Below are 9,560 nucleotides of genomic sequence, written 5' to 3' on the forward strand. Positions count from 1 at the left end.
AAAGGAAGAAAAAGAAAAAAATCAATTCACCCGGTCATTTGGCAAGAGTGGAATACCCATTTCCCTTCATTCCAACATTTTCCTTTTGTTCCAGAGAGAAAGGTGTACTGTATTCAATGCAAATAGTACTGCTTATGTTGAGCATCAGAAGATACAAGAGGAGCCAGGGATCAATGATGTCTTTTAAGCTAGATAACATTCAATTACTTTAAAAGAAAGGAAATTTTCATCTTTGAAGATGAGAGGTAACCACAGCAAAATGTATTATTTGCCAGCATTACTATAAATAGTGATAAGGAACAATAACACCTTGATAAATGCAGTTTGAAGCTCAGCTGATGATTGGCTTTAGCTGATCACTTTTTTACTAGTTTGCACTTATGACCCCAGGACTGAGCCTACAGGTTAGTTAATGTAAATTCAGTTATCAGTGGCGCATCCATAGCTGCACCATTCTCAGTCCTCCTCATTTACATACCAAGACAAACACATAGGATGAACACTGTATCTTGGCACTTCCTTCTTTGTCACAGATTTGAAGCTGGGATAGTGGTTCTGCCCTCAAGCTTCTTTTACTCAAATACATTCTTCTTTCTCATTCCAGCGGTGGCTTTGTTCGTGGATATATACCTGGTACATAATGTATATGTTCCAAGAACTTCCGCATCTTTTTAATGATTTTTGCTACAAGCCATTGCTGGTGATGAAGTTTCTCTGTTCAGTGTACAGGATGCTCTACAGCTTTACAGCAACAATCATAGAATGGCTTAGTTTGGGGGGGGGGGACCTTAAAGATTGTCTAGTTTCAACCCCCATCAACTCCAGATGGGGCCTGATGAGGGCAGAGCAGAGGGGGACAATTACCTCCGTCTCTCTGCTGAACACCCCTCTTTTGATGCAGCCCAGGGTACTGTTGGCCTTCTGAGTTGCAAGAGCACACTGCTGTGCTTAGTGTATCTCAATTCCTACCTAAAGTGCTGGCAAGTCTCCAGATTTTGGACACACAAATCAAGGCTGAAGATTTATGTACACTGAAAATTTCTTCTTTGGGATTCAGAATTGATGCTCCTTCTCAGATGCACTTGTTGAAACTCATTCTTACACTAATTTAGAAGTAGATTTAAACATCCTATGCAAGACGTTCCCATAACTCCAGTAAAGTTTCACTGTCTGCAACTAATTTGCTTGGCAAAAGCAAACTCAGTGTGGTATATAATAAGGCCATGTTTATTTCCCTTTCACTTTGCTTACCTGTGAAGGTATCCTTAGGGCTAGCTGTGGGTGATCCAGCTGACACTAGATCCAGGTTGATAGATCCTGGCTGTATCCTCCACTGCTTTGCCTGGGCACTCAGTGCTGTACCTCAGTGTCTCATAAGACAAATGTAGGGCAGACATAATGGTTTTGAGCTCTTCTTACCAGAGACAAAGTACCATTTCCAACACAGCCATATAGGATTTTCCATCTCATAGGTCTTGGGCTGAGTTCTGGCTCCTTTAGAGCAAATATAGATATGAGATGCTTGGCTTCAGGCTATCACTGGGGCAGTCTATCTTAGTTAGTTGTAGGCATTGCCTTTGGCCCAAGGTGAAGCAGCATTTGATTCTCTTGGATACTCTGGAGATATTCACAGGAGACTGAGAGAAGCATGCTGTTTGCTCACCTCTCATGCCCGCAGCTGTGATGAACTGGAATAAAAAAGCCTTCCATACAAATACAGAAAAATTTGGAAAAATACCACTCTTCAGTGAGTCCAACACACTTCAGCTTAGCTTCATTTCTCCTGTAGCCAAAATATAAGAGTTTTCATGACCAATAATTTATCCTCTGCACTGAAAAGCTCCTACCTGATTTAACTGGGTTATTCATTTCTGATCAAGTGAAGTTCAGTAAGGGGCAGAAAAAAAAGGTGAAAGGACAGCTCCTCCAAAGCAGTTTGTAGTCAATAGAAAGCTCAAGGCTATAAAATCATTTTTCTCTGCACAGAGAATGCAGAGAATATGAAAGTCCTGGTACTTCAACCCTTTGAAAGCACTTCTGAGCTCTTTATGTCTATCTCATTCTTCATTCATGTGTCTCAGTAACTGACAAATTACCTTTCTAATGCTACATACTTCAGATCTAATTTGTATTTCCTTTGGTTAGCACTTCTTCCTTGATCTCTATTCCCTATCCTCCCTCTCCCTTCTATCTGCTTATATTCTGGTTTTGCTGTTCTAGGCACTTCATCCCCTCTCTGATGCCAGCAGCCACCACACTGAGTGCTCTGGGTCCTCTTTTCCCAAGGAATGACACATTATCATGCAAACATGGTCTTCAGCACCAAAGTATTGCAGAGGGCAGCTTTGAAGACCAGTCAGCTCTCCAACAACACAGGGCTGCAAAATAGTGGCATTTCTCCAGTACTATTTCCATTAAGACCACTGTTAGTAGTGATCCCAAACCCCCCTTAGGATAGAGGCATTAATCTCATGTAATAAGTCATTATCCCAGACCTGAAAAAAAAAAAAAAAGTAAAAAGAAAAAAAAAAAAAGTTTATTTTGTTTTGAGGAGGAGGTAGGTTAAGAAACTGAGAGTCTATTATTTGGTCCCACAGATCCTTCACAATTCTGACTGCAAGTGCCTAACTCCAACAGAGGCATGCATGTTATCTGGGTTTCCTAACCCCAGGCAATTATGGGACTGTCCTGGTTAACCCAGCTTCCAGCTGCATTTCTGTGACTGTCCACATCAGGAACAGCTACAATGGCCTGGGATAATAAGGAAAAATGGTAACAAACAATTATTCCTCGTAGCATTTAGATGACAAGGCTAAGTGAATTATAGTCCAACAGCCTAGTGCTAAAAACTGTGTGTTTATTTAGTAGGTGACTAAGGAAAGACAAACAGATCCAGGTAATAGAGTCCCAGACAGACCTTACTTCAGCCTCACAAGCTGAAGTCCCAAAGTCTCATCATAGATATTTTAAGTAGAATTTCAGGGGACTGCTGACTGTTGCACAGAAAATAATACATATGGATGGCCAGCTTTGGACATAGGTTGGTTACCAAAAGTTGTTACACCTCGTTATCTGGCTTCTTCTCTGTTGCATACCATGACCATCAAGAACACCACAAGGGTTTCAAAGATCATGCACTGACTGCCCTACTGTAAGAGCAGATGTCCTACTTGAGCTGAAGACTCATGACTGATGGCTGTCTAGGCATGACCCGGGGTTACATGTGGGGGATGATGGCAGTAGAGGGCAGTAGTGTATATCACCTCTAGAGCTCTTGACATAGGGCCATTTCCTCGTGGCCAAAGGAACAAGATCAACAACAACTTGTTCGGTCTGCAGAGGCCCAGGAAACACCAATTTGAAATATTTTTGCTTTCCAAGCAGCCATTAATATTCCCCAAAACTTCATGCATCATCCATTTCTTCAGTTTTTAGCACTTCTGGTAAAATCTGAGGTTTTGGGTGTGTGTCAGTGGATACAACCTTTGCAGTAGGATTTTCCCACTGTGTGCCCATGATGCAGAGCACGTGTGAGTGCAGGGACTCATTTTGGTGGCTGCCTGGAGAACTGAGCTTTTCCATCTACAATGAAATGGCAACAGTCAGGAAACTACCAAGGGCTACCAATGTAAATGCAACGATAGCTCAGGGCTGAAGAACAAAGAACAGGAAAATGAAAGGCAAAGCTGATGAGCCATCCTCAATATTAGCCCTTGTTACTCATTTTACCCTCCTGGGAAGATGTGAGGCTTCCATGACACCTGTCAATCTCACCTCCCCTCCCTACCGTTGGTTTAAGTCAACTCCAGAGTGGTGTATCAGTGGAGGATGGCAAGATAGATTTTCTTTGTTTTTTAAGTAATAAAAGAAGCTCCTGTGTCTTTAACCTTCAGCATAACCTTGTTTCAGTCTGGTTCACATTGCTGGACTGCTCCTTGATGAGCTTTTTATGCCTGATTAATTAGTACACTGAGGGGGGCCAGGGGGGCTGCTCTGTTCAGCAGCTTGTGTCTCCTCCTAACTAATCCACCATCCAGCATTACAGCTCCGTAGGGTCTGCAGCTACCCCTCTTATGTATCTGCTGTGGAGTATCATTAATTCTTTCCACTTTTTGATTGTATTCCTTCCTATCGATTTGACCACATTTATTGAGAGCTAGCTGGAGACTACATTGATTTGAGTTCATAGGGTTTATTTCTCCACTATCACAAAACTTTTCAGAGAAAAGGAAAATTTAAATGCAGAAGTGAATTATTCAGATTTACGGAGTATTATCTTCCAAAGAGCTGCTTTTGCAGCGTCATTGATGATAAGAAATCATATTTTTTTAGGAAGATAACTTTGCATATACCCTTACTGTCATTGTATACAATCAAGAAAACATATTTTAAGAAATATGCATCCATAATAATAGCACTGATGCTAAAATATTTTTGTCCCTATTTTCCAAGAGGGATGGGAAGGAAATACTGACCCTCTTGCTAGATCACATTCAACTCACCCAATGCATAGATAAAGGCTATGCCATATTACTGAGGATAAAAATAGAGGCAGCTCTTTGCTCATATAGCTTTGGAAAAAGTCAAACTACAATTCAAATGCAAATGTACAAAGGAAGTCATTGATTATTAGAGCCTGGAAAGATGGTGGCTTCTTTGTCACTTCATCACTCTGTAGAAGCTGTGAGATAGTCAGGTGCAGATTGACAGGGAGAAGTAATGGTCTGTGAGTCTCTTAGACAGCTTGTGCAGTATGCACAGCCCTGGCCATACAGCACAGGACCAGCCATGGAGCAGGTTGCCTTCTTGCCTTTCCTCCTTGCAGGTCAGCTGAGGGCTTTGCACTTGATCAAGCTGCAGTTAATGACTTGGTGTAGACATATTTGGGTGAGGTTCTCTAGCAAGGGGGTAGACAAGGTAAGCTTAATAGTCCCTCCTGATCTGAAAAGCCTGTGAGTCAATGAGCTTAATGCTAGCCTGAGGGTTAGTGCTGATATATTTTTTGGTTGTTAACAGAAAAGGAAAAAAACTGTACTCTATGCTGAAAAAAAAAGAAAGCCTGTTTCTGGGAGGGTTCAGAGATATAGCAGCACTGCCTTCAGCCTGCTGAGAGCAGAGCTGGGTATCCTCCAGTCGAGTTTGAAAGATGCATCTGATCTTTAGTAATGCTGTTTTGTCCCCAGCGGGAAAGATTTGCTGGAGGTGCAAGGTGGCATTGCAGTATTCTGGAGAAGAGCTCCTTCATGGCACCATCCTCCATGGCCAAAGTGCTTCACTGAGCACATGCTGTCGTGTGTTGAATTTGGAAGTGTTCAAAGAGCCAATTTCCCTTTCCTGCAACAACTTCAGTCTCAGAGCTGTGGAAAATATTCTGGAAGGAACATGGAGAGATCATGTAGTTCACATTGGTTCCCTAACACAGGATCAGGTCATCTGCCTAACCTGTTCTCAATAACAGAGATACACCCCACACCCTCCCTGGGCAAGCTCTGTGCTTAGCCAGAGCTTTGACTCAGAGTATGGTGAATTCCCCCAACCTGGTGTGAGGAGAGGGTAAGTTCTGAAGTGAAAATGTGCCTTATATGGAAGGCATGGTTGAAAAAAAATTGGAGATAATACATGCATATCTCACCTGTCTGGTATTCAGACGCTTGGTGACCCTGTATAACCTCCATGAAGCAGGTTAGCTGTAAATAACTTCACAAACTAATGAGAAATCAACCTCTTTGTTTTGAAAACATCACAATATTGCTTAGCAAGCCTGCTTTGACAAGTTGCATTTCAAAATAATGTCTTACTGGCATGGTGACACAAGTAGCCCTACTTTGCCAGAGAGAAGTTCAGTGCCTGGCGTGGTTAACCCAGCTGGGGAAGTGTTAGTTCAGTTTAACTTTGTCAGTGCCTTCCCAGGCTTGGCTATGCCTTAGCCTAGCAAAATAAGGACTGTTTTAAAGAGAAAGCGAGAGCAAGCTGTGGAAGAGCTTGCAGACAGCAATATGACACAGAACGGTAGATTGAATTGAATGAACCAGAGGTCTTCTCCATCATCTACATCCCTAAATGCTCTGACCACTGCAGGTGGTCCCAAGGCCCCTTGCCTTCATGTACCACAGCCATACATACTAAGGGCCTGGGGAGCGCTCAACAAGAGTCCAGAAAGAGAAAAAAATTATTTGCTTTTTGGCAGCAATATAAAAATAGAAGCAGTGAGTAGGTGCCTACGAGGAGCTCCAGAGTATTCCTCAGGTCATGTCAGCGATGGCAGCAGAGTTTCTTTTGCAACATATTTACTTGTCAAATACTAAAGATGTTGCAGTAAGCAGAAGAATATGTACAGATTGAGACAGATCTTTCCACGCCTTTCAAAATGGGGTCAAATACTAAGTTCAGTTCACAAGGATGAGCAGCTTTCTGCCAGGGGTTGTTTCACAGTATTCATCTTCAGAGAAATGAACACTTGGGTGGGCTTTGGCTGCTTTCTGAGGCTCCTAACTGCTCGCTCAGAGCTTGATGAACTTCCCCAGCTGCATCCAGAGTGCTGCCCTCTGTGATGCAAGTGTCCCTGTGGATGTCCCTTGCCACCACCCATGTCCTCAGGTCTGGCCATGCCCACTGACACGTATAGCTTACAGCAGCAATACTACCCATGGAGCAGCCAGGATAAGTGCAGCAAAATATATATGTCCATGTGTGCAAAGAAGAAGGGGGAGATTTGGTTTGCATTACACTGAATTCCCCCTACCTCCCAGCAACCAAACTGGAAAATGAATTATTCACCAAGGCTGATTCCCAAAGCCAGTCCCACAGGACAGCAGGGCCAGGCCGCAGCCCAGGGTGAATTCCTGCTAGGCCTCAGATGATGGCAAAGCAAACGTTCTGCTATCAAGAGGAAACAAATTAATTTTCCTCTTCTGAAACTGGGAGAGCCTTGCATTGGGCCGTGCATAAAATAAGGGGGTCCCCAAAGAAATTACAGAGAGCAATAAATATCCCAAGTCATTGCCTGCCAAGAGCTAAAGGAAATGGAGACTGGGATAAGGAGGAAATATGTTTTTATTCCCCCTTGAAACAGAAAGTTTTATTAAAATGCAGGCCCTTGGTGGCTGAATATGGCAATCTGTGAGCTGTGGATGGGTTCTCAGTGTCAGGAGAGACAACAGCAAGCAGGGAGCTGGAGGGGCAGCCCAAGGAGACGAGCTGCACCTGAACAGAGCAACCCAGTCTCTTTTCCCTGTTGGGGTCATCATCTATAAAAAGGGCCAGAATGTGCTCCCATCACACACAGCGCCACGGGACCAGGGCAGCTCTTACTGCTGGTCCTAGGAGGCACCAGGCACACCACTGCCATGTTCCTACAGGGATGAGAGAGAAAGCTGGAGCTCAATGTGAACAGTTTGCTCAGGGAGCAGCATTGCAGCAGGTCCCCTGCTGTAGCCTAGTAGACATTTGGTGACAGCTTTCGTTTGGGAAAAGTATTATAGAAAAAAAGAATGAAGGAGGCTGGTGGAGGCTGGTTTCATCAAGTATCTCTTTACAAGAGGACGTTTATTATCAGCTTTGCAAAATTAATGCCCTGTTAGTGGTGAGGTAAGATCTGACGAAATAATTTTTTCTTCTTTCAATTCCACTCTTAAAGCACTTAAATAATTTCTAGCATAAGTCAATGAAATGAAATTAAATAGAGAAAAAGTATGGGGATAGATTTTCTGCAGTTTGGGTCATGGCTAATAAAGCAGTCAGAGAAAAAAAGCAAAAGGTCCAGGAAAAGTGAAAGGACAGGCAGCGCTCTGCAAGCGTTAAGAGACAGCTGAGTGCTGAAGCAAAGGAACAAAGCGAGAACCAGACAGTGAATCATCGTCACTGGTGTGTGTAAAACCCGACTGGGAATTCAGGCAGGTCCTCTTGTTTTGCTTTGCCCGTCTCTTTTATCCTTTTTGCGAGTTATTAATGCTTTTGCCCAACAGCTGCTGGAGGTATCCCAGAAGTCAGCCTCCTCTCCTGCAAGCCTACCAACAGCCAGATTTTTTCCCAAAAGCTTCCCGTCTCCCCTCCTCTCAAAGCACTTCTTGCCTTGGCAATGCAAGGCAAGGTGCAGGCAACAGGTCCTCACCCACCTGCCCAGTTAAAAAATGGAGTTCAGTGTTTAAGAATACACTTTAAAAAACGTAGGAGGTTAGAAAATGGGTAAAGGTCAGTGCTCCTAGTGAGTCCCTTCCAAATTGGGGCATTCTGTGATTCTATGATTATGGTAGATTATTAAGACAGGATAATTCCTAAGAGATGTACATGCCTATAGATCTTAGAGAGGGAGCAAAAGATATTGCCTTGGTGGCTGGCAGAAATAAGAACAGAATTACAAAACCCTTTGGGGTAAGCCAAGAGAGGAGAAATCTTTTCATCCTTTCAGTTTTGGCCAGCTAATGACAGATTGCAAGGAACGTTTGTACTTTCCTGATAATGTTTGCAGTCATTTTGCAAAAACACCTTTGCTGGGAGTTAAATCTTGGTAAATCAGAAGCCACTGAGGCCAAAGAGACACAAGGACCCTGTCCTTCAGGATGGGTCAGGGTTGTATTTGCAGTGATGGCAAGCAAGCAATTCGAAGGCTCAGTGCTGTATGAGCCCCAGCCACATCCCAGCACTTTCCAGCATATCCCAGTGGCCAGACCCATTGGGCAGGCTGGGGAGGCCCTGCTGAGTGCCAGCAGTGTTCCTCTGTCTGTTTGCTGGGATCCCCAGCACTCAAGATCTCATCACATCCTGTCCTGCTGCTGTCAGCACATCCTCTGCCTGCACACTCACTCATGTCGTGCTGATGGTCCAGGGTTTGCTCTCCATCCCTGGACTCTTCCTGGTGGCAGAAATCACATGGCAGCACAAAGGATGAGTTCCACAGGTATCAGATGTGGGGTAAGGTTGGTTTCCCCATTGGCTCATGCTTACGGCTCAAAAGATGAGAGTCTTAAAGTTGCATTGCTTCCTTAACAAATGCAAAATGGAAACAAAAGGGCTCTGACCCCTGGGCATGCTGTGACCCCACACTGCTTGTGAGAAGAAAGATGGAAATAAGAGAAGAAAATCTGCTCCTGATTCACCGTGTCCGAACTGGCACTAAGAACCAGCAAAGACTGGTGCCGCGGATAGCGTCCTAATCAGATTGTTCTCAAGCGGGGAAGCACGACAGTACTCAATATGAGTGATCAAGCTTCATTTTATTGCTGCACACACAGAGTTTATATATGATTCTACTACACATGTGTTCACCTACTATTGGAGCACAAGGTGGGCGTCTAGGTGGGCTGCCTAGCTTTAACCAATGCTCAGCCAGCATTCACCCCTGCCACTGAGCTCATCCGCTTATCAGCCCCCCACATATCCACAGAGCATAGCTGCGGATGTAGGCCTGCTGTTTAAGGCCTGCTGTTTACAGGCTGCCCAAGGATGTTGTGCCTCCTATCTTAACTCCTAATGCTTTCTCATGAGAATGCACCCTGTGCTGCCGCACTAGTTATGCTCGTACACAGCCTCATGTCTGCCCTGCTCTCGCAGCCATTTCCCAA

This window comes from Meleagris gallopavo, chromosome 22, assembly GCF_000146605.3.
Source record: "Meleagris gallopavo isolate NT-WF06-2002-E0010 breed Aviagen turkey brand Nicholas breeding stock chromosome 22, Turkey_5.1, whole genome shotgun sequence".
Lineage (NCBI taxonomy): Eukaryota > Metazoa > Chordata > Aves > Galliformes > Phasianidae > Meleagris > Meleagris gallopavo.